The sequence below is a fragment of the Berghia stephanieae genome, chromosome 2, assembly GCF_034508935.2.
Source record: "Berghia stephanieae isolate SIO BIC M18660-M18661 chromosome 2, UCSD_Bste_1.3, whole genome shotgun sequence".
Lineage (NCBI taxonomy): Eukaryota > Metazoa > Mollusca > Gastropoda > Nudibranchia > Aeolidiidae > Berghia > Berghia stephanieae.
The window spans coordinates 115,584,541-115,611,366 of record NC_088361.1 but is presented as its reverse complement, the minus strand read 5'-3'; the positions used below and the strand labels follow the sequence as shown (position 1 = coordinate 115,611,366).

Here is a 26,826-nt window from a genome sequence, read left to right as displayed (position 1 = left end):
CTCTCTCCCTCCCTCTCTCTCTCTCTCTCTCTCTCTCTCTATCTCTTTCTTCTCCCTCTCATTTCTTCCTCTTTATTTCGCAACGCTGATTCATGTAAATTTGTTGTGGAGACGATTGCCTGGTTGGTTGTAATATCACGAACCGAGAAACGGTTATAGAGCAGTCATTCCACCACAAGCCTTAACATCACGAAACTATGCAGTACTCACATTAAAAAAAAAAAAAAACCAAAGACAAAAACAAATGATTATTGTGCCTATGGAATCATCAACTATTTGTGAAGAACGAACATGTTAATCAGCTCTCACTGGGAAGAGGCTGTTGATCATAATCTATAAACTTAAATTACTATATCGTATTACATACATATTATTATTCAAACATGCCCCCTCTAGCTTTGTCCTTTTACAATCCCATACTGTAGGCTGAGCCTGTAATACTCTTCAACAGTCGTAACGTCACTTCCCTCGTAATGACGCATGGTAACTTAGTAACTGGCTCTAAACTATCGGAACAATGGCGGACGCCCTTATGAAATATTTCTCCGGAGAGCATAAAAGCGTATCCAGAGGGGGAAAAAAAACATAAATTTGATTATGTTTTGACTTTTATACATTTTGATCACAAGACATGAAAAGTTCTAGCCAGCATGAAGAATAAAAAGTAATGATTTTCTTTGTTTAGAACCAAGATGGCTGCCGTTGCCGGGCGGCGTGACATCAGACTACTGAATCCGATTCGGCCGCCATCAACCTGAAAAACTTCAAAATAGACTTCAACAGCCGTGACGTCCCTTCCCTCGTAATCACGCATAGTAACTTAGTAACTGGTTCTAAACTATCGGAACAATGGCGGAGCATAACTGTGTATCCAGAGAAGAAAAACATTATACATCTGATCATGTTGTGACTTTTATACATTCTGATCATATGACATGTGAAAAAGTTCTAGCCAGCATGAAGAGTAAAAGTACCGATTTTCTTTGTGTAGAACCAAGCTGCTCGTTGCTGGGCGGACGTGACATCAGACTATTGAATCCAATAATCAGTCACATAATATTCGTAGGTGCTGGGATACCAAACGGCAAACACTCTTAAATATTATTGCGGTGCTGGAGTCACCGGTCCATAGAGATGTTGTAAACCAACGCCGCATCCGCTCCTATAGATGGAACGAAGTTGAAGTCACTCAGCTCATTGTTATCGATTTAGACAACCTGTTAAATTATATCAGACTATTGATGCTATGCGTTTAGTTAAAAAAACTCATAACATCCGCCAGCTGTATATAACGTAACGCGAACGATACACAAATCTGCGTGTAACCTTGAACGTTCATAGTCTGAATAATAAACTTTAGTGAGAATTAATCATAAAAATGGCTGGTTAAAAAGAATAACAAAGAACTGAGTGACGTCGATTTCGTTCCTTCTATAAACGTTATAGATAGTATGCGCTTGGCTAAGAAGCTCATAACATTGCCATCCGGAAGTATAACGGACCAACACACAAAACTGTGTGTATCCATGAAGGTTTATAGTCAGGTTAATACAGTTCAGTGAGCATTACTCATAAACGCGGATGGCAAAAAACAATAACAAAGACCGGAATGACGTCATCTTCGAACTATCTATAGGTTACCCATAGTTTTGTGCGTTGGTATTTGTTATATGACCTATGGATGTTGTGAGTATTTTACCTAAAAGCATACCATCTATAGATTACAGTCGCGCGAATGTAACCGCTTCGTACAGAAACATCAGTTGATATGAGATACCCAACCCGTGGAGTGCGCAGAAAACCAACTAAATTCACGCAAAAATATTTGACTGATGGTCGCAAAATAAATGACATCAAGTCGAGATGAACCTTATCATTAAGGTTGTATATTTAATATTCAGTTACATTATTTAACCCTCTCCTTACCACCCATTGGAAAATCGTCACATTTGTTACGATGCAACCGTCACTTATCTCATCCAGATTTCATAATTTATTTTTGCTATAGCTATAAAAACGTGACATTCTGTAATAGAGCTCATAATGTCAAACAATATTATGTATAGAATGTGCTTGTTACTTTTCAGATTGAGTAAGAAATGGGTGATTTTGTGTTGAGTATTTGTGAATTTTTGGGAAAAATTTTGAAAATGGCTGGTAAGGAGAGGGTTAAAATTGTTTTAATAAATACCCTCAAAAAGGAAGATGACTTTTTTTATACTTAAAAATAATTAATATTCTACTTATTCTTTTCACTTCAACCTAGTGTTATTTCCACAGGTGATCTTCTACAGATTAGAGAGAGAGAGAGAGAGAGAGAGAGAGAGACAGAAAGAGAGAGAGGGGGGGGAGAGAGATAGAGAGAGAGAGAGAGATAGAGAGAGAGAGAGAGAGAGAGAGAGAGAGAGGACCTTAGCAATCAGAAGAGTATTAATTTGACACTGTAATACTAAGACAGGGAAGTTGGTCAGCTCACTTCGTCAGACAAGCTAAAGGACAGAGATAACAGAGCTGACATTCTGAACGATTTGAATCCAAAAAGGGCACTGGTCGGATAAATTAGATATACAATTTATCACCACTGAAGTAATGTTTTGACAATGATATCTGCACTTATAATAATAACTCATATTATTTGATCTTGACGAATAATGCAACATGACATTGAATATTATTGTATTTTGTAAATCAATTATTTGAAACTCTCAACTGTACAAGTTGGACATGCCAAACGAATGTAAATAGAGTAAGTTAATTATACTACGAATATTGAATATGACACTTAATTATGTATTAGATATTTAATTCTGAATATTATCAATTAATTGACAATGAATAATATTTTATATAATTGATAAATTGCATCTAGAATAAAAGTTACACAGAGGTTTTTAGAACCTATTAGCTCTTAAACGATACGATACGGTATTATGAAGCGTTGTGGTGGTAACATTTCATGTGATTTGTAAACTGAGCTCAGATCCTTCTACTCGTGGCCCTCGTTAACTCAAAGCCTGCCACTGACAAAAATTGACATCAAACAAAAGACAGGTCTTTGGCCGCAAAAGAAAACAAATCATGAGTTGTTCTCAATAGGTCAACCAATGGAATCACTTGTTTCATTGAGCTATACTACCGTGGCCTTCGTATAGTTATCGCCTGATACTGACCAAAAAATGACGTCAAAATGCCAGTCTTTTGCCACAAAAGAAAACAAATCATGTGTTTTATTCAATAGTTCAAACAATGAAATAACTTGATTCCATGAGCTCTACTAACGACAACTCACTAGGCGGTGCAAAAACCAAATAATGACGTCAAACTGCCAGTCCTTTTGGATTTCAGTATCAGGCTATAACATAACGATGGCTACGATACGACCCACTATCCACCAGACGTTGCATAAACTTGAAAAATGACGTCAAACTATAAGTCATAGAGTGTTCTAGTGTCAGGTTGTAAGTTAACGATGGCTGCGGTCTGCCACTCTATGAAATATCCCTACAACCAAAAACCGTAGATTATTTGAAATAACACACCTTTGTCAGCATTTAATATTCATACGGTAATTGCTGAAACAGAAATTTGCAGGGTACGTACTAGATACGTAGTTTGAAAATAATAAAGCTTGTCGTTGGCAAACTGTTTATTTGTAAATTTTAATGTAGTGCAGTGCTTCAGAGCGCAGACATCGTTATGTTATAGCCTGACACTGAAACCCAAAAAGGCTGGCAATTTGACGTCATAATTTGGTTTTTGCACCGCCTAGTGAGTAGTCGTTAGTAGTGCTCATGGAAAGCCTTTACTGCCCGATTTTGAGTCTGCCAAGCCTATAACAAGCCTATAACAAATAGAAATAGAACGAGTGTCCCTTGACAATTGCTTCCTTTTGTCAATAATTTGGCTATGGCCTTAGCTAATATTATGTTATTGAGATGCAGGATGGGTGACATTAATTTTACTGTCTTCTGCACCCACCATAAACGAGGCTAATTAAATAACAGTGCGCATCTCTCTCTCTCTCTCTCTCGCTCTCCTCTCTCTCTCTCTCTCTCTCTCTCTATCTCTATCTCTCTCTCTCTCTCTCTCTCTCTTTCTTTCTTTCTTTCTCTTTTGTTGTAAATATCAGGTGGTTTTATGCTGCACAACCTAATGAAAAGATTCGGATCTAGATACACATGGAATAACAACACCTCTCCTTAATTCATTCATCTCTACAGTTTTTTAATATCTAAAATGTCATTTCAATACTGATAATTATGCTCACGCACAGCGTTAACAGGATCTGTATCTATATTAAAATAAACCCTGATGAACAAAAACAATTCAAACTTGTGTGTGTGTGTGCATATATATATATATATATATATATATATATATATATATATATATATATATATATATGTATGTATATTTATATATACCTATATATACATATATATATATATACTATACATACATATATACATTTATATATATATATATATTATATATATATATATATATATATATATATAATATATATATATATATATAAACATTTCAAGTATAAATAAGATTATTTAACTTCTACAACATTGTATCGATCGTTAGCTCTCATCAGGAAGTGGGAGTGAAAGTAAATTTTTGTGTTTTTCGTATTTTTCTAGATTATGGACGTTTATGGATGTTCGTAATTACATAAAAGGTGTTTATTTCTATGTCTGCATGAGGATGTTAGTTCGTTTTTTCTGTTGAGTGTTGCCATGTTTGGTTTTGTGATGATGAAGAATATTTCTTCTAAGCATAGGTTGCAAATCTTAGACGAGGGGGAGTACGACTGTGCTCTGGAGATGATTTTCCATGTGATGCTGTGTTGTATGTTTTTTTCTTTGAGGTTCCAAATGTGTTCGCTTAGTGTGGTAGAGTATCGTTTGTGTATGTTCCTGAAGGAAGATTTATGCAGGTTGTATCTGGTTTTGAATGAACACTCTGTGAGGCCAATGTATGTTTATGTTTTGGTGTGTCTGGTCGTGTAACTGTGGCTCGATAAATAACGTTTTGAGTCAGGCAATTGCCGTTTAGAGGGCATGTTGCCTGGGTCCTGCAGTTGCATTTTTTCTCTAGCTTGTTGCTGGGCTGAGCTGACTGTGATAGTTTTCGTTGATTGTTGGAGGAAATAATGTTTTGTATGTTTGGCATGCAGGTGTATCCTATTTTGATGGTGTTTTTGTTCATGATTGGGTGTAGAACGTGGCCGGGAGGGAAGCATTTTTGTAGTAGATTTAAGACTTTGTTACCGATAGAAGTTGTCACATTCTTGCTGTAGGGTGGGTTGAACCATGTTATATGTCGTTTTCTTTGTCATTTTTTTTGTTGAGGTGGTAATGGTCTCTTCCTCATATTTTAGTTTGTAGTTATATCCACTTTTTTGTAGTGCGTTGTGTATGGTGGGATTGCATCGTTAAATATGTTGTTGTTTGTAGAGTTATTAGATCGTCGTTTGTTAATGGGATGTTTCTTTTATTATAGATGGCGGATGATTGCTATGTCCATGGACGTACGATGGGGTGTTGTTGGGTTTTGAAAATGGTTGATAGGTGCCGTCGTTTAGTTTGATGGTTATGTCTAGGAAGTCGATTTGTTGGCTTCGATGGTAATTTTCAGATTGTTGTCCTGGAAGATTTTGCATATTTTTTTCTTTATTAATTCTGTCTGTCTCGGTCTTTTATTGCAAAATGCGACCCCCCCCCCCCCACACACACACAGGTTTGAAAATTGATTTTTTTCATAGAAAGGTGTGGGTTATTTTAATTGATAGGTATTTGAAGGACGTGTTATTAAAACATCTTTTTTTCCGACTACCACAGATATGTTGTTGTTGTTGTTGTTGTTGTTTTTTCTTTGTTATTGTTATTGAATACGTTATGATTACTTAGTCAAGCTTCTTAGCTTTTATCATATTATTTGTATGTGCCAATAGCTTCATTTTGAATATGAAAAACATTGTGACAACCTGCTTATGAAACATAAAACATGGAATCAAAACCAAGTTATTTATATAACATCATTAACCATATACATAGAGTTCAATATAATCGTGACTATATGACTAAGGTAGTGGAAACGAGAAATTAAATCTCAATATCACAAAACAGACACAAACAACTCCCTGTATTAGAAAAAAAACTGAATATATAAATCTGTCATTTACATAAGATAAAATGGCATTTAGATTTTCTGAGTCCTACAACCTTTGCTATTTGGAGTAGTACATTTGATTATACTCAATAATAAAAGATTGACCCACAACTTTGGTGGTCAATCCTATCGAGAAATCTCCCAAGTCAGAAAAACTGGGCAGGTCTAGATAAATAGAAGCTATATTTACATATCTCTCATCATTCCTCTTCAGTTTGGGTTTAGATCTTTATCAAATTATATAAGGGACAAGAGGACTTGTGGAGAAAGTTATTATATAAATAAAAAACGTTAGGAATACATGAAGAATGAAGACCACACGGATAGACAGTGCTGAAATGATCCCCACCGTTCGATTGAGTCAATACTTTTGAATGGGGGGTTAAAGAGGATAAGAGGTGGATAATATGGGGATCCCGGCATAGAAAAGAAAATTACTATGTTTTTTTCTTGAAAATTTTATTTTTCCATTGTCAAATACTTTGTAATGACAATATATATATATATATATATATATATATATATATATATATATATATATATATATATATATATAATGATGATGTGACGGTGATGATGATGGTGATGATTTTGATGATGATGATGATGATGATGATGATGATGATGATGAAGATGATGGTGATGATGATGATGATAATGATGACGGTGATGATTATGATGATGATGATGATGATGATGATTATGATGATGATGATGATGATGATGATGATGATGATGATGATGATAATGATGACGGTGATGATTATCATGATGGTGATGATGATAATGATGATGATGATGATGATGATGATGATGATGATGATGATGATGATGATGATGAGTTGAACCTCCATTGATTTAGATATTAAAATAATGCAATACCTCAAGCTTATGAGGAACTTCTGTAAGACTCTATTTCCATTAAAACAATGCCCAATGTAAGCAAAAAACAAAAAGCCAAATAAGAAAACAAACACAGGCGTCTTTTTGTGCAGACAAATACCCTGGCTATATCAGGTTTTCTTAATATATGGCGTTATGGGGCTTTTTAAATGACAAGTTTTACCAAATTGTCATGGTTATGTATTTTTCACTAATCTCGTGGCATGCAGATACCCGCATCGGTGTTTAATAAAATCGGAATTCTAACTCATTTTTTGCCATACTTCAGAAAGACACATTTAAAAAGATTTGGCCAGAAAACTCGTCCTTCTTATATTGACTCTCATCTTGGCAAAAGATCCCAAAATCGGGACTTGATTCACGACCTCGCGAGTTCCTAGGTTTGAGAGTATTTTTTCCAAGATGAGGGTCATTTAAATCAATCGATATTTGAAGGACGAGTTTTATGGCCAAATTTTTAAATACCTCTTTCCGGAGAACGGCAGTTAATTGGTTAAAATCTGATATAAAGTGACAACAGTCTTGGTGTGACTAATTCAAGAAAACATCGCAGCCTGCAAGAAACCTTAGAAAATTAACGTGTTAGCTGTCGTTTCCACGAAATGAGGAACTCCACAGAGCCCATACAGCGACATCGAAGCTTAATGGCGTAATTGGAAAAAAAGGAGACCTATTTCTTTTTTTCATTTTTCTCCTCGCCATATTGTTTGGACATGTTCAGAAAGTCATTTTAAAACTCAGCGGGGTTGGGGGGTTCATCACATTTTGAGAATACAGACTTTCCCATCCTGACTATTGAGATTCCAAATGGTTTTAACTTAACAAGACCTCACGGAAATTTCGTTTTGAAATAAATACAAAGAATCTTGAAAACGAACGCGACTTTTAAATGATTCAAAATGGTTTTTCTTACTAAATCCACTGACAACTTGTTTGAATAGAAAGAATGATGAAAACGTAAATTAATATTTTGATGATCTGATATTTTTCTTGAAATACCAAACAAATCTAATCAGATTAACATTTGATTCAAATAACATCATGACTGCACATTTATTTTTCATCACAATGTCAGTTTTGTGGACAAGATTAAGATCTTGGCATTTATCATTGTCTCAATCATCTAATCTAGTTTAGGAACACCCACATGTTGTACTTATATATAGGTCGTCGAGAAAGTAAGAACTGTTGTGATGAGAAAATAAAATATATGGTTACATTTAGGAGTCCATTAGGCATCTTGGTTTTAGGAAGATCAAACTAAACCGCACATTTCATTTTCTGGTAAAAGTCAGTGTCCAAAGCCTGAGATTTAGTCTGAGATTTAATCTGTCAGGTATGAATAAATAATGTTATACATGAGGAGAAATCATAAAGATTTCGAATTTGGAACCCGGTTTTATTGGAAATTGATTGTCATCGTGAAAACTAGAGAACTAAGTCTCTATGTCAACGAGCGGTTTGTGTAGTTGGAATGAAATTTGAAAGTATTGCATCAAAACACTATTGGCATTACAAACAGTTCTATATCTAGATACATTAGGATTAACAAGAAATAGATATTTTTGGTGTCAAAAAATGTTTGGGTGTGAAGAGTGAACATTTAATTTGGAGTCTGAATTGTGGTTGAAAGGACATTTCGTGTCATTCGATTGGGTGATGAAATAATAAACTTGCCAAAACTGCTAGTTCTATTTGATAATAGACTATGGACTTAGAAAGACACATTTAGCTACTTACAATCATGTTCCATGATGATTGCCCGTGTTTCTGTTTAATCGTGAAGTCAGTAACCTGTACGTTGTCTATTTCATTTAGTTGTCACTAAAAATGTAACTTTTCCACTTTATTATAGTGTGTTGTAAACAACAATGTGAAATTGAATGTACGCTTCAATTTAATATACAAAAACAGATAAAATCGACGTTTCGGCTTTCCCCTTTATCAACAAAGGATGAATGAAACACAACAGTCTGCAGTGTTTCATCCAACCTGTTTTGTTGATAAAGGGGAAACCCGAAACGTCCATTTGATCTCTTTCGTATATTAAATTGAAGCTTACATTCAATTTCACATTGTTATTTATTTCTTCGAGCTTCAAGCAGCAACATTTACATTTTATTGTGCTGTGCACATTCACCATCTATAATGTTTCTCGCAATTTTACACGAACGGCTAATCATAGACGTACTTGACTTATGAGCCCTTCGCATCTCTATAATCGGACTGAGACGCCTCGGCTGCCCCTACCAGATGACATATTATGTAATTATAGAAGGAATGTTTTGTGTATATTTCATTTGCTAATTGATTTGTTTTGTTTACTCAAATAACAATCCTTCTACTATCAGGCGTTCTTGTAATTTGTACGTGATATATCATACGTTATATGCAACTATAGCTCTTTTACAAAGTGTAATGCCAAAATCCTGCTACTAAATTTAGATGGTTTTATGGGTAAAATTGATAGCTAGAGAAAACATTATAAAATATAATACTGAAAAAAAAATAAAGCAGAAATAAATATATATAAAAACGGAATGAAGGAAAATGTATGCTTAATGCAATGGAAACGTAGATGAATAGGAAAAAATTATCCATTATTTTCGATCTGGAAAACGTATTTCAATAAAAGAAAAGAAAATATATACAAGAATGTTCGTAGCTTTGTGAAATAAGAGTCTCTGTTAGATTAGCTTAATGGAATGATGAATGTGAGTATTGAGTATGTTATTCCAGAGCCACCCACACAAATTAAAGTCACAATGACAATGGAAGGAGAGGGAGGGAGTAAAGTGTCTCATATCGATCGATACCAGTTCACTGTGAGATTTATAGTGGCTTAACAATAATCATGTTGATAATAACTGTTATAATAATTTAATAATAATATAATAAATAATAATAATAATAATAATAATAATAATAATATAATAATAATAATAATAATAATAATAATAATAATAATAATAATAATAATAATAATAATAATAATAATAATAATAATAATAATAATAATAATAATAATAATAATAATAATAATAATAATAATAATAAATAATAATAATAATAATAATAATAATAATAATAATAATTAATAATAATAATAATAATAATAATAATAATAATAATAATAATAATAATAATAATAATAATAATAATAATAATAGTAATAATAATAATTATGATGATGTTGATGATGATGATGATGATGATGATGATGATGATGATGATGATGATGATGATGATGATGATGATGATGACGATGATAATAATAATAAGGGTATTTATCATTATTTTTTTTGGTCCTATGTAAAATAACACTACACTTTATACTCCTCTATTCCCCCCCCCCTCTCTCTCACTTTCTCTAGCTATCTATCTATCTATCTATCTATCTATCTATCTATCTATCTATCTATCTATCTATCTATCTATCTATCTATCTATCTATCTATATATCTCTCTTGTTCTTTCCCTTGTTCCCTTTCCCCACTTCAACCGTCTTGCTCCATTACATTCACTCTCCCTTCTTTTCCTGTTTTTTTTTCCTTCTTTCTCTTCTTCTTCTACTTCTTCCTCTCCTCTTCCTCCTCCTCCTGATCCTCCTCCTGATCCTCCTCCTGATCCTCCTCGTCGTCTTCGTCGTCGTCGTTCTCCTCCTTCCTCCACTTCCATTTCTCTGTCGTCTTCCCCCTCTTTCTTTTCCACCCCCTCTCTTTTCTCTCCATCTTTTTTCCGTTTTAGAGTTCTGCCTTCCCCTTTTTTTTCTATTCCTCTCTGTCTCTCTCTCTCTCTCTCTCTCTCTCTCTCTCTCTCTCTCTCTCTCTCTCTCTCTCTCTCTCCCTCTTCCCTGTATATCTTTCTTTCTTATATATATACATATATATATATATTATATATATATATATATATTATATATATATATATATATATTATATATATATATATATCTGTCTCTCTGCCTATCTCCATATCTCTCTCCTGATAAGAAAACGATCACCCAAACATGTCTCCATCCCTTTTTTTCCAAGGCAGAAGTAAGTCCACCATCAGAGATAGGAACCCCCAGGGTAAAACGGAAGTAGATAGGTCCAGACTGATGTCGAGAAAATGACTTGTGTCATGGATTCAACCTTTGCATACCGGTTACGATTTTAATCTAACTTGAGATCAAATATTACCGTTTTCACCAAGAGAACGATTATTATGGCGATGACGAAGGAGCTTTCTTGTTCATGTTGCCATGTTTAAATGGACCGGTTTATTGATGTTATGCGTTTAGGTAAATACTCACAACATCCACCAGCGGAATGTAACGTACCGACACTTAAATCTATGTGTAAACTTGGACGTTTATAGTTCTGATTGATAGAGTTAACATGGCTGTAAAAAAACAAACAAGCAAAAAACAATAATTAGGTTAATGACATCAATTTCGTTCCTTCTATAATCCTGACAAGATCATTGTAAGGAGATATTGTCATTCCGTTTATTATGTATTTTTTGTTTGTTTATTTATTTATTATATTCATATATATATATATATATATATATATATATATATATATATATATATATATATATATATATATATATATCCCTATAATATAATATATATATTATATATATATATATATATATATAATATATAATATATAGCTATCTATCTTATGTATGTATTTATCTATTTAATCAGTTTTGGTAGTTTCCTTTGGTTAGTTATTGATTTTACCTGTACTGATTGGAAATTCTATGCAAATCTATATATCATATTGGCAATTGCCTACATAAACCTTTGAAATTTAATTGTAATTTGAAACAAATATTGTTGCGCTGTTGATGGTTTAATATAGTGTGGGTAGTAATGGCCTCAATCGACAAGTGTAGATCATGTACTCTCGGTAGATCATGTATGCAAGGCTTGATCATGTACGCAAGGGTAGATTGTGTATGCAAGGGTAGATTATGTACTCAAGGGCAGATGGTGTATGCAAGTGTAGATCAGGTACTCAAGGGCAGATTATGTACTCAAGGCTAAATCATGCACTCAAGGGCAGATGGTGTATGCAAGGGTAGATTATGTACTCAAGGGCAGATGGTGTATGGAAGGGTAGATTATGTACTCAAGGGCAGATGGTGTATGGAAGGGTAGATTATGTACTCAAGGGCAGATGGTGTATGGAAGGGTAGATTATGTACTCAAGGGCAGATGGTGTATGCCACGGTAGATCATGTACTCAATGGCAGATTAGATGGTGTATGCAAGGGTGGTTAAGGTACTCAAGGGCAGATGGTGTATGCAAGGGTAGATCAGGTACCCAAGGGCAGATGGTGTATGCAAGGGTGGATCAGGTACGCAAGGGTAGATTATGTACTCAAGGCTAAATCATGCACTCAAGGGCAGATCGTGTATGCAAAGGGTAGTTTATGTACTTAAGGCTAAATTATGCACTCGAGGGCAGATCGTGTATGCAAAGGGTAGATCAGGTACGCAAGGGTAGACTATGTATATTGATCAAAGATAAGATGTTTTCAGATAAGAGCAACTCAAGTATAATAAAATAAAACTGAATAAGACTGGATTTGGATCCTTAGAATGTCTGAAAACAGGACATATCCTCTATTCAATATTACAAACTGTTGAATGTAAACTATACATTACACTTGTCATATTGTAACTACCTAAAATGATGTATTGTTTTTCACCAAATAATGTGTCTCTTATAACTATTGGTTCAAAGTGGCCACTAATGGCTTCCCTTTTCTCCGACGATATGCAACACATAAAAAAGCAACTTGGGATCAAAACATTCAAGGGCCAATAAAAACACTAGTAAAGATTTTATTTGTAAACAACATGCATTTTCTAAGAATACAAAATCCTAACAGCCGCTCAAAATATGAGAAGTAACAGTAGAGCGACAAGGAAGGTCAAGTAACTCTTACTGACTTTTACTCCGATTGGGGCAACATTGAAGGATCTCTTACTCCTTGTTGTGAAGTTTAGGATCAAGTTACTCTCTCTTGTATCTTTCCATCCATTTGACTATTTGCTTAGCATAATTTTAGTTTAGTCACACGTGTGTCGATTCTTGCATAAATAGGACAACTTCCAATAGTTTAACAAGCATTACCAAACTAAATAATGTCATGATCCTCAACTATGAAGGAACACCAAAACTTCAAGATCATACGAAAATTATGGAAACAGAATTTTCAAAGACATAAGAGGAAAATATATTATTATTTACACACTGGGTAAAGAATAAGACAGACAACCTTGTTAAAGATTTTGTCTGTTGATTGGAGTGCCAGCAATAAGTCTCCCCTGTGTCGGGTTTTTGAAGTGTCAACACCCATTCATCTTTTTTAATTAAACGCACCCTGCTCCTTCTCCTTTTCCCCATGAGAGTTGTTACGTCTGTTGAAAGCGGGCGAAACGATTATTTTCTATCTATAATTTTTGAGAGGTTTCGAATCTGATATGGTCTTTGGCAAACGCCATATTCTCCTATTTATATCACTTTCGGGCGTTCAGTTCAGTCGTGGACAATGTTTTTATTTCAATAAAGAGCATGCCATAGACAATCTTTAAACCGGGGAAAGCGAACTCAATTGGAATCACTACGCCAAAGTTAATCAGGACAAAAGAAAGAAACAAGAAAAAGACAAGTCTCAATTCAGGAGGTGTAAACTTTTTAAAATATTTACACGAGGAACGCATGGAAAGATTGAGATAGAAGTCAGATACATTGCCTTCAGGGTGTTCATGGACCACTAAGCGATGTCATCTGTTCAATAATTTACACCTTATAGTATCAGCGAAAGGCAATAAGTCTGAACCAATTAGCGAGTCCCAATGGAACCACGTGACGTCGTAATTTGCACCATCCGGATCACTAGCATGCGATGGTCTTGGCGCTCAAGTGTGTCATCTGTCTCACGAGATTGCATTGACGTGCTGTTGAGATTGAGATGGATCGTTTTTTGTCAGAGAGGAGATCTTAGGTTGGGGGAAAGTTGTGAGAAGAAAAAAAGATGTTAAAACAATAATTTATAGGTCTGCGTGTGAGGCACGAGACACGTAGGCAGGAAAATCTAAGAATAGAATAGGTGTAATATATAAGACAAATAAGCAATACAAATGAAGAGAATTAGATAAAGATACCAAATAAGGAGGGATAAACTGGAAGAGAGAGAGAGAGAGAGAGAGAGAGAGAGAGAGAGAGAGAGAGAGCATGATACAAGGGAAGGGAGCGGTGGAGTCGGAGGTATAACATGTAATTCTATCAAATCTCAATTGAGATCGGGGTAAAACAGATTGACTATCTTCTAAATAAATCGAATTTACATTTCGTGTGTAATGAAGACATTTAAATCTATGTTGTCTCGGACTTAGTTACCAACCTAGTCCTGCCGTACTCTGGAAAAACCCATATTATAAAAATTTGGCCAGAAAACTCGTCCTTCAAATATTGATCGATTTCAATGACCCTCATCTAGGAAAAAACTCTTAAACCTGGGTCTTCGCGGAGTCGCAGGTTTGAGAGTTTTTTCCAAGATGAGGTCCATTTAAATCGATCGATTTTTGAAGGACGAGTTTTCTGGCCAAATTTTTTAATATGGGTTTTTCCAGAGTACGAACGAGTGGAGGTTAGTCTTTCATGTTGTATCCCAGATGCGGTCTAAATAGACACAGTCGCACAAAGACAAAACGCGCCTTTGTATAATGTTCACCACAAAGCATTATTTTTCATATTATAACAATAGACCAACTCGGCAAATAGCTAGTCTGTTGTACGGTTATATTCTTATACTCTTGCCTTTTCGAATTGCGAGTGCGCTTTGGGAACATAGTTCCAATTCCAAAACGCAAAAGAGTAAGAATTCTTTTATTCTATGCCTCAATCGATTTCGATTTTGATATCTCTGATAAAATAAAATTACGAGAATACTAATATTATAATTCAATTTTTTAAAAATCTGATTTTAGTGAAATTTAATGTTTGATTATCTAACGTCATAAATTATTAATGTAACTTAATATCATTACGCGTTACTATTTTGTAGAATAAAACATGATACCTCAAACAAGAATCAGGTTCAAGACAATTTGAAAATCATGTGTCATCTTAAACTACCGACAACTTATTAAACTTTTATGCTAAAACTTGTTTTTAAAAAATAGATTTTGCTATTGTACGGCATTATCAAGGAAATTATTCCACCCCTATTCTTGGAAAATCCGATCATTTTCTAGAAAAAAAACAACAAAAAAACTCGTTGAATAGTGCATTGAACCTGTTAAGTAAAATAAAATTATTCAGTGATTGCAAAATATTTTCAGTTATTTTATTGGCTTAAATAAAAGTTGAAGAGATAGCTGATCGGTCATCTCGAATATGTTGATGCTGTGTGTTCAGGTAAAATATTCATAACATTCGCCAGCCTGATACAACTTACCAATAAACAAAACACAAAACTATGTGCAAACTTTAACGTTTATAGTCTGATTTATAAAATTTAGTGAGAATTAATCAGCAAAATGTCCGTCTAAAAACAAAAACAAAGGACAACATAGCTGAGTGACGTCAATTTCGTCCCTTCTATAAATACGTTTTAATGGTCAATTTCATCCGAAAATATATGGCTACGTAACTCAATGGAGCGTGAGTGCCAAATTAGAAAGGGTAAAGATCAAATTATTAGATTGCCTGATTACGATTCCAATTTCCGGTCGGTTGAATGAATACTCATGGGATTTACTGTACACATGCAAGTTTCTATACGGTATTTTCAAGCTGTTGTTGTGTTGTTGTGGCTACTATCCGTAACAGCTGCGGTGTCAATGTCAACGACAACCTGCTCTACAGTGAAAAATACGTTTTTAATTAGATCAGAAAACTCTTACCACTTATATTGATCGATTCAAATGATCCTCAATTCTCAAAACTGGGACTTCTGCAAAATTTAAATGTGTTGGGGTTTTTTTTCCAAAACTTTTAAATACAAATTTTATTTCAGAGAGCGGTGATATGTATTCCAGTCAAAAGACGGCGTGGTGTTCAGCTTTCCAGCAGTTTGATTAGAAGGATGTCGGATCAAATCCATTTTCAGACACAAAGGTGATTCCATGGCTCGTGGAGTCCTGTCATATTAGTCTATGTAATGCCTTTGCTGCTTAAGTCAATCACTTGATTGGTGACAAAAATTAATTACAAGAACGGAAACCACACATTTTGGAAAAACATATATCTAAAAATTTGGCCAGAAATCTCTTCCTTCTAATATCGATCGATTTAAATGACTCTTATATTCGCAAAAACTCTCAAACACGGGATTTCGGCGAAGTGTTTGAGCTTTTTTTTTTTTTTTTTTTTTTTACTCTTTTCAAATTTAATCACATATAGCATCAATAGTTGTTTTTACCGTGTTGAACACAATCACAAGGCAAATCAGTCCAGCCACCTACGAACTTCAAACAGAGGAATATTTCTTATTTTAAAAACAAACAAATCCTATAATATAAAAGGGGCGTTTAGTCTAACTCTTAAGATTTTATATACGAGACTAAATGTTTACAATATATGTATAATACTTTAAGAAGGTGATCTTTTACTATTCATACATTATAATACATTCTGTTAGAACCAGAAAAGCTACACGCATGGAATGTTCAACTCATACATACAGAAGACATTCTCCTTTGTAAATTCATTGTTCCAAATTCAAGAAGTGAACGGAATGTCAAAGCAGTTAAAAATAGGTTTTCTTTCTATTGTCACAATGCACGGGATCAATGATGCTTGGTTTATTGTTTGCTGTAGAAACTTTTATAAAGAAGGCTTTGTAGGAGTTCGCTTAGAATAGTGCAGCATGAAAGACGTAATTAAAGACTCGTGGTATGAATTATTCTGTTTTCACCGATAAGAATCACATTAATGTCAGTTTTACAAAAGAAATTCTTATAAAATCAATTCCTTACCGAATTTGTAAGAACCCTGCCTAACTTTCCATTTTCGAATATTTACACGATGTGTAGAATGATAATGTATTGAACTATAGGAGTTATGACGTCTGGAGACCATAGAAACTAGATAATCTATGAATGATAACTGTAACTATTTTTTTGAAATAAGGGAGGGGTTACTTACTCTAATGAAATTATAATATGTGGGATTTCAGGAAATTTATTTTGCATTCGTCTAAAATCCAAAAATATCACAAGACTGGGCAACAACCTACAGATGTCAAAGGAAGACACTAGATGCGATCTGGCATATCTTGTCCAAGTAATGTGATGTTTTGCATTCGCCTGAAAGGTATGGCTTCTGTAATTTACGATAAGGATACGTCCTGAATTTAATTTTAGATTTCACTTTCGTTTTAACTAATTTGATAGATACGGATGGACTGTTCAGATCATGATGTTGATGTCTAATGAAATACAAGATAAAAAGGGCTTCGATGAAAATCAATTTAGTTTAAGGAACGACTAGGGCAAAGAAGATGTGCAGTGAAAATATTGTTTCCAAATATAGTTAGCGAATAATTCAGGAATTATGGAGCGCATCAATAAGTATCATAAATCGCTTGAAATGTGCTTTAAAAAATAAGTAGGCTATATGTGCATTTATTTCAACTTTCTTGTTATTATTTAAGGTTTCAAGAAGTCTCTTATCGCGCTTATTGAGTCTAGGTATCAAATGATTGTCCGAAATATCAGGGGAAATCGTTCGACTACTTATTTATGTGTCCATGTGGTGTAGAAAGACGAGTTTGTTTGTTTGTTTTTTTTTTTTTTTTGGGGGGGGGGGGTTGTCTTTTAACACGACTTGAATATTGTCTGAGGGTTTTTGTTAGCAATTGACTGGTACGCCCAAAAGAAAAGCATCGTTTTCTTCCAATCGAAGATTGACAATACATTTTTTGTTCCCTCTGTTGTATCGAAGTTTTGTTGTTGTTAAAGTTTTGCACTTGCTATTCTTTACATCAGAAAGAAACCGATTTGGACAACACTATGCATTATCAAATAGATATTATTTAGGAATTTATAATTTTACGTCCGACTTTCAAATATTTCATTCTTTGCACTCCGTCCACCCTAAAGTATGATTATTTACACGAAACCAAACGACTGTTTAGAGGCTACTACTCCCATACATTTATTTGATCTCTTTCTAGAATACTGAAAAACAAAGACAAATGCTTTGCTTCAATAGTTATCTTTAATACTGACCAATTAAAGACAAATGCCTCTCTTCAATATCTATCTTTCATAGTAGATTTGATTTATGAAAACATGTAGTTTTTCGAAATACCGTTGTGTAAACAATCTAAAGTATATGTGGGGTAAGGGATTTGAAAACCTGACAAGTCACTGGTATTGCATCAGATTATAATTTGTTTCTGATTATTTTTTAGTCTTTGTCTTTTCCAATTCCTTAAATAATTTAATGTGTTCATCTTTTCGTGAGATTCCACACAGAAATGACCTTAGTTGTACCCTTCTTTATAATAACTTTATTACACATGAAATGGAGAGGTCTAGTTTGATGCTCAGACTAATCTGATTACGTCGTATTGCGACAGACACCCATCCTTTTATATGTCTGTCAAAATTGACATGTTTTCATGTAAACACATTTACCATTTAGTAAAGAAATTTATCTATTTTATTCTATTTTGATATATCAAATCAAAACAGGCTTTATGCAACCACTACAACTACATTAGCCGTGTCAACATTGCTAAAATATATCGCTATTATTAGTTTAGGTCTTCAGTCTTATCCTATTACACTGGTGGAGATGAAGGCAAATCTTATTAACGTTCAAGGCTATTATGTTTTAAATTGAAACATGGCATAAAGCTATTGATTTATTTACAGTTTTACTCAAATGAATGTTATTCCATATATCTTAGTTTTGCACACACAAAAAAGAAACTACTCTTTTGCTGTTCCTGATATTAAGATTTGAAGCAAATTTTTTTAGATCATAAAATTGCCTGCAATATCATATTTTAAACAGGAACTAAACTAAATAAAACATATAAATTAGATTCCTGATCTGAAAATATAGTCGATGTGTTTACATCGCTTGGTTAAGATGCGATAAGTATTCTTCAATCAATAATTTACGACAGATAATAAGAAAAAATGAATTTTTGAAATTGCGCAGTAGGTGAGGATACAATCAGATGTATTCAGAAATTGAATCGTTCAGATCTCCTATTTACCATTTTACAATGTTACGTAAAATATATCATGTATCAGATGGCAGGACACACTCTGAATGTCAAGATTAGCAAATATTTTAATTTAATGTGCATTTTATGGGATATAAATAAGACACCTGAAAATAGCACAAATGTATGGGAGACTGTATTTGATTATACGTACTAGTTTGTGCTAAACACGAGCATTTCAGAACACACCTCGTAATTTTTTAATGTAATTATCTAATACCGAGCTAGTTACAGTATTCTTGAAACATTCTTGTGGTATAAGATATCAATTTAACCAGATGATTGCCATGCTCTGGAAGAACATGAATTAAAATATAGCAAGAAAATTATTCTTTCAAATATCGACCAAATGAAGTGATCCTCATAACTGGGACCGCGAAGAGAGAGAGAGAGAGAGAGAGAGAAAGAGAGAGAGAGAAAGAGAGAGAGAGAGAGAGAAAGAGAGAGAGAGAAAGAAAGAAAGAAAGAGAGAGAGAGAGAGAAAAAAAAAGAGAGAGAGAGAGAGAGAGAGAGAGAGAGAGATTTTTTGCTTTTCTCAAGTCTCCCAGGTATATAACTATCAGACGAGTTTTGACCTTATACCAAATAATCAACAAATTAAATGTGATGTGCTATTTGCATACGTTGGAAATAGAACTTTCAAACTTCTTGCAAATTTGGAAAATCGAAATTAACGAATGACTTGAACAATGGTTCTAAAATATTTATTGATATTAATATTTATAAAAAGAACGAGCTCAAAGTTTCAGGTGTTATTTGGAGCAACGGTTCTTGTTTGTAATACGTCTACAGCTAATAGTGTATAACAAAGTGTGATATCGACGCGGACAACATGTTACGATATTGACTCAATCTGTGTCTGAGGTCGTTTACTGAGGTTAGTGTCCGGATTATCTACATATTGTACATCTGAAATATCCCGGCAGTTATGAAACAATATCATTGTCATGAAGTTATGTAGCAGTCTAAATAATACTGATGATTTAAAACCATCGACTACCAAGAATGAATTTTCATTGTTCGTTATTTTCTTCACCCCAATAATTCTTAATGAGCCGAAATGTGAACATTGCAAAAATAATTCCTATTGGTGTATATTCCAGAGATCTAAAATATTTTGTAAATGTGGATCTTTATGAGTTACCATTGGTCATTAAGTGTAACATTTACAGAAATGGGATTAGTAAACAAGATGAGTAAAAACCTTTTTCAGTTCTATTATAGTTCTTATACCTGTGATTTCAACAACAACAAAAAGTTTCCCCATATGAAAGACCTCTTGACAAGTCGGGCATCGCCTTAATATATCAATATATCAATGTAAACCTTGGTCAAATTAGAAAGAAAAGATTTTTTGTCCATGCACAGCAGTTCCACCTTGACCTCATTCGATTGAATATTATTATCATAATCGGCTATCAGCGCTCGTTCGACTGAAATTGGTTTTGCATAATTTATCTGCTTGAGAACAAAAGGGGTCGCGAGGTCCTCACACGGATACTGCCGGGCTTTGAAAAAAGAAAGACATATTAGAATTTTGACCAGAAAACTAGTCCTTCAAATATTGAACGATTAAAAGCAGATTAATCTCTCAAACCTGGGAGTCCAATAAGATTTTAACAAGATATGGGTCATTTTAACCAGTTAAACGCCAGCCTCTGGTTTGACCAGGTAATACGTCCTTCAAAAATGAATCGATTTATATGACCTTCACTATGGAAAAAAACTGAAACCTGGGACTTTACTAAGTACGGCAGTTAACTGGGTAATCGATCCATATTTGAAGAACGAGTTTTCAGGCCAAAGTTTTTGATACGTGCTTTTTTACAGGATAAGGCAGATAGATTGTCTAAATTAACCTTATTTGTTGTAAAGTCTCCGACACCATAAGTTCAAATCATTTAAGATTGGAGAAACAGACATTTGTAAATATGGATAGCGGACGCAGGATGTCATACATATTTCACAGGACTGTTAAAGTACAAGGTGCAAAGCTCGACCATTTGGCCTTAGAAGACTTCACTAAATTCGAAGCTCAATGGGTCTCAGCATGAGCGTAGGAAGACCTTCATACATAAAGACATCAAGAGGGGAAAAATAGTGGGTGGCGTATAGCAAACTTGTTATCCTTTATATTAACACGAACGACAACTCTGTCGTACTCTGGAAAAACCCACATTTTAAAATTTAGCCAGAAAACTCGTCCTTCAAATATCGATCGATTTAAATGACCCTCATCACGAAGTCCCAAGGTTTGAGAGATATTTCCAAGATGAAAAAATGCGTCAAATTTAATAAATCCAAAACCGTGAAAAAATACCTTTATTTGACCCCTAAAAGAAATTTTCTTAGATATTTCGTAACACATAATTTGTAAAATGCTTCATTTTGCAATGAATTCAAGTTATCTATAGTGATCATTTTAGAAAAGGTTTGGTTCATCATCAAAACATGCCAGAAAGTCAATTCTAAGGAATTCCCCATCTTTCGTCACACTAATTGGTACTGAGCAGTACCAAAAGACTATCGACTAGATGCATTCATTGCCGATCGGTATTGAAGTACTTTCAAACTTTTAGTCGAAATCCAATGGGTTCTAACACTATTTTACCTTTACAAAATCAGTGTTTGATTGAATTTTCTCAGAGATTGAGTTTGCATGTAATATTTACTTTTTGTTGATTAAAGAACGCTGGGAAATCTTCTCTTTTAAATATTGTCATATTATAAGGTCATTGGAAGTCATGAAATTCGTCCTTTTCTTTATGCTATATCACATTTTAGCCGATAAAAGTTTGCCTAGTTTAATTTTAGAATTTCAAAAACAGTTTCAACAACAAACAAAAGGACGAACAGTACACATAATTTATCTACGCTTTTCTCCGTATCGACAAGTATCGATTAAGCGACTAAATTACCAAGTACTTGTTAAGATCTTAGGTAGTGATATTTGGTTGTGATAAACAGATGGTGTTGTCGTCCTTGGGGATAATCGGTACGATGTTACACTCTGTTGTTTTTTTTTAAACTCCCACTCCTACATTGAAATGAAGTCATGTTTGCTCCAAACTTATTTGACAATCATATTGTTAACGTCTTGGCGTGCTCTTTTGACCGATATGTTTAAAAAAAATATTATTGTGTTTGTCTGACGGGGGGGGGGGGGGGGGGGGGCAGCAGGTAATAATACAGTTACAGTCTCTTGCCAAATGTGTGATGTTTTTTTCTTATCAATGAGCGATTCGATGTTCTTCGACTACACCCCAAAACCGTGAGATATTATCCATACGCACCAAAAGATTATTTTACATGACCAATCAGCAGTCTTTTCAACCTGTATTTAAACCAATAAAATGGTTGAAATTTTCTGCAATCTTTGAATACATTTTTTATTCAGCGGGTTCAAAGCATTATTCAACTATTACCTTTTTACTCCAATGGAAGGGGCGGATCAAAAGAAAATATTTATTTATCGTCTTTGCCAACAAAATACGATGATTCACCCTATGGTCTACATTATTTGTCTTTGTGAATAAATTTTCAGCTATGATTCCATTTTTTTTCGAAATATACACTTATCAAGTAAAATACCCACTTCCACCCCCAACAACCATATTCAATGCCACTTATTAAGATAAAGAGAAACAAAAGGGTTGAATAGACATCTGTAATTCACATTTGAAACAGGGTAAACAAAATAAATTCTTACGTAGACATTATAGAATTGGATAATAAGACAAATTAAGGGTTCCCAAAATTCTATTTTTAGAAATTCAAAAGTTTCCATATGCTGTTATAGTTAATAAAATGTGCAATGGTCAGTTAATTGCAATACTAGCTCCCTTCTAATGTGTACCCAACATTACAGACTTCTCCACTAAAGCAACATACAGGCTAAAGAGATTCAGTCTTATCGTTCTCTTTGGTTTATTTATTATGTGTTACGCGATTTGTTACTGATGTAAGACGAAGTCAATGAACTAAAGCCTTATTTTGTATAAACTTTTGAACCAAATACATAAATAAATAAATTAACTGAGAAATAATCAGAATAAAATAATGCTTCAATGGTAGTTCTCCTCTTCTAATTATCTGAGATTTTCTGATTTCAGAACTGCTATAATCCCATAAAGATGCCCAGTCCGTGTCACTCTGTGGCCTAGGGCAAGTGATTAAAGGAAAATGCAGAGAAAAATGTCCGCAAGAGTAGACATAAATGTGTAAAAATAATCTTGTGAGTACCATAATGAAAAAAAGGGGAGGGGGGGGGGACAAAGTACAGCTCGGGGCATTTGCCTTAACCAGATAACCGGCGTTCTCTGGAAAAACACGTATTATTTAAAAATTTGGCCAGAAAACTTGTCTTTCAAATATCGATCGATTTAGATGACCTTCATCTTGCTAAATTCCATCAAATCTGGGACTTCCGCGAAGTCTTAGGTTTGAGAGTTTTGTCAAGATGAGGGTCATTTAAATCGATCAATAATTGAAGGACCAGTTTTATAGCCTAATTTTTAAATACTAGTTTTTTCCAGTGTACGGCAGTTAACTGGTTAACAAGGCATCGCTTGCTGTCATTGTGGACTATTTGAGGTTATCCCACACATTTTAATGACAGGATTTTACCAATTGTCCGTTTACGTAAACCACTCTCTATAACGATCTTAATCTGATTTGATGGGACAATAATATTGTGGTAATATTATTGATTGATGTGATCAACGTGAAGCGATGGTGGATTGAGGTAATAATAATATCATACTTTTTAGAATTTTGGGCGATTCATCACATTTTCAAAATTACCAAGTAATACCCCTATATTTTGACCTGTTAAACATATCATTGTTAGTTATTTTAATCAAAGAAAGGGCTTTTAAAATTCATGGCAACATAAATACAAAAGGGAACTCTCACTTCTCTTCTCTTCTTGTCTTTCTCTCCCCCCCCCCACCTCTCTCTCTCTCTCTCTCTCTCTCTCTCTCTCTCTTTCACACACCCACACACACACACACACACACTCCCCCCTCTCTATCTCTTCTCTTTTTCTCTCTCTCTCTCACATACAACACACGCAAATACTGTCTATCTCTCTCTCTCTCTCTCTCTCTCTATCTCTCTCTCTCTCTCTCTCTCCCTCCCTCTTATATGGGCATAAGGTACCTCTCTTGTCTATTTCTGTGGCCTCCTCATTCAGGAACAGAGCAGAGCAGATTCATGCTTGGAGCCATAGATTTATGAAATCTAAGATATCGGACGCGGTAAACAAAAATCCATTTCAACTTTTGATTTAATAGGTATTTTGTTAATTTGATATTTCGGTAGACATATTAAATATCATAGAATATCCTTGAGTTGGAAATAGCAAGAGAAATTATTGTTTGCAGAAAGATTCTAACTTTCTTGCATTTGGAATTCTATCCACGCCCTCTACGAGAGCACTAGTAAGGTTCGCTCAACTATTGTAAACTTGATTTGAATTCTAAACAGAAAACAGCAAGAATTCTAAGGAAAAAAAATCTCAGGCTTCACTTAATGATGGAAATTGTATTTCAGCAGGGTTTGCAAGTGGACTCGTCAAATGGTTGAACAGCCTCGTAAAAAGACCACATGTGGTCCAACATACCACGCCATTAAGTAGCAGATGATCGATTCAATCGTCTGGACTCCGTAGCCATCGTCCCTTTTTCACAGTGATAAAGTCCAGAACAGATTATAGAAAATGAAATTTAAAATCATCTAAAATTGAAATTGGTTTCAACGGGATTAGATCTAATCCATGAAATATCATGTCATGATATTTGTCATTCGTTATGGTTTACAACAAACACAATCAATAGTTGTCTTTTCGTGGATTTGTACTATTTCGTTTCGCTTGGAACCCAACTCAATCTCCATTTGATACAGTTAGTCACATGTCAGACCTCTCGAGACGTATGACTCTAAAAAAGCGATTTTTACTGCTCCTGTGTATTTTAACCAGTCAACCGCCGAATTTAGAAGGTTGGCCAGAAAACTCATCCTTCAAATGTCGATCGATTTAACTGACCATCATCTTGGCAAAAACTCTCAAACCTTGAAACTTGTGAGATCCCAGGTTTAAGTGTTTTTGCCAAGATGGGGGTCATTTAAATCGACCGAGTTTTGAAGGACGAGTTTTCTATACAAATTTTTACATACATATCATTCTAGATTACGGAGTTAACTGGTTAACTGTTTATAGACAAATCCAATAGGTACTATCTCCGTGATAAAAGGGATGGATGTGAGAATGTAAATATTTATGAGGCGATAGTGTGTCTACGTATGTTTGTGTAAGATCAAGATGATACACAGAACATGAGGTAATTATTTATCTTGAAAATGGAATAGTAGTAAATTGCTCAGTTCAGATGGCAAGACAATTACTGTTTCGCATAATACAGTCACAAAGGTATATTCATATTTTATACTTTGCTCATATAAAATCTAAAACTTCATCGGGTTTTTCTTTCAAATCGCAACAAAACTAAGAATTCATGTATCGATACATTAGGTTGACCCTCACCTTGTCTAAAAGTGTAAGATTCAAGAGTTCAAAATAGTCTCCAGCGAGAGACTTTTGTTATCTTTAGAGCTAAAAATTCCGAATTACTAATCTTTTTTTAAAATAATGGCATAATCTCAAACTATCAATTTATGACGTAAGAGCTTTTTGGACAAATAAAAAATGCGTCTGATAATAATATGTCGGAATGAGCTAAATAAAGAATATTGAGTTTATCTTGAAAATTATCAGAGTAAGGTTTATGAAAAATAAAACCCTCTCTTCTAAGTGACGTCATTTACTAATATAACTTATACTTAATTTTTACAATTTTATTTGATATGATTCAATTTTGAGCATCAGATTTAGGCAAACAAAAATACTCTTTTGAACTGATTGGTCACATTTTTTGTTAATTGTAAGACAACAAACTGTTTACCTTTGGACATGGTGTTGGAAAAACGGAGAGCCACAATCGTTTAAATTGTAGGACAACAAACTGTTTACCTTTTGACTTGGTGTTGGAAAATAACGGAGGTCCACGATCGTTTAAATTGTAGGACAACATACTGTTTACTTTTGGAAAACACATATATATGGATTTGATGGTCGATGACCATATGTGATAATAACTGAGATATCGCGATAATGAGGGAAAATAATTAGTTATTTCTTCCACATATCTCAGAATAATAAATTCTGCTATTTTAAGTATTCATAACACCAAGCTTGTAGGGTCATAAATGGTCAGTGTTGGCAGAAAGCGTAATTAATTTTCGGTAGGCCTCCTGACTTGATGATCATTATATCTAAATTAGTAACCATAATTCACGGGTGGTGTCTCATCAATATTTTATTCGATGGACATTTCGGTCGCACAATCACAAATCATCATTTTTAAGTTTTTGATCAAGAAATATCTCTTTCATATGTTGATATATAAACAATGCTCCGAATGCGTCAAAAGC

At 34.1% G+C, this 26,826-nt stretch overlaps 1 protein-coding gene across 1 annotated transcript in view; it reads right to left on the bottom strand.

The window, feature by feature from the left end:
• The window catches only part of LOC144966322 (prolactin-releasing peptide receptor-like), a 210,462-nt gene that overhangs the window by 40,055 nt on the left and 143,581 nt on the right, over window positions 1–26,826 (bottom strand). The gene's annotated exons all lie outside the window — the stretch shown is intronic.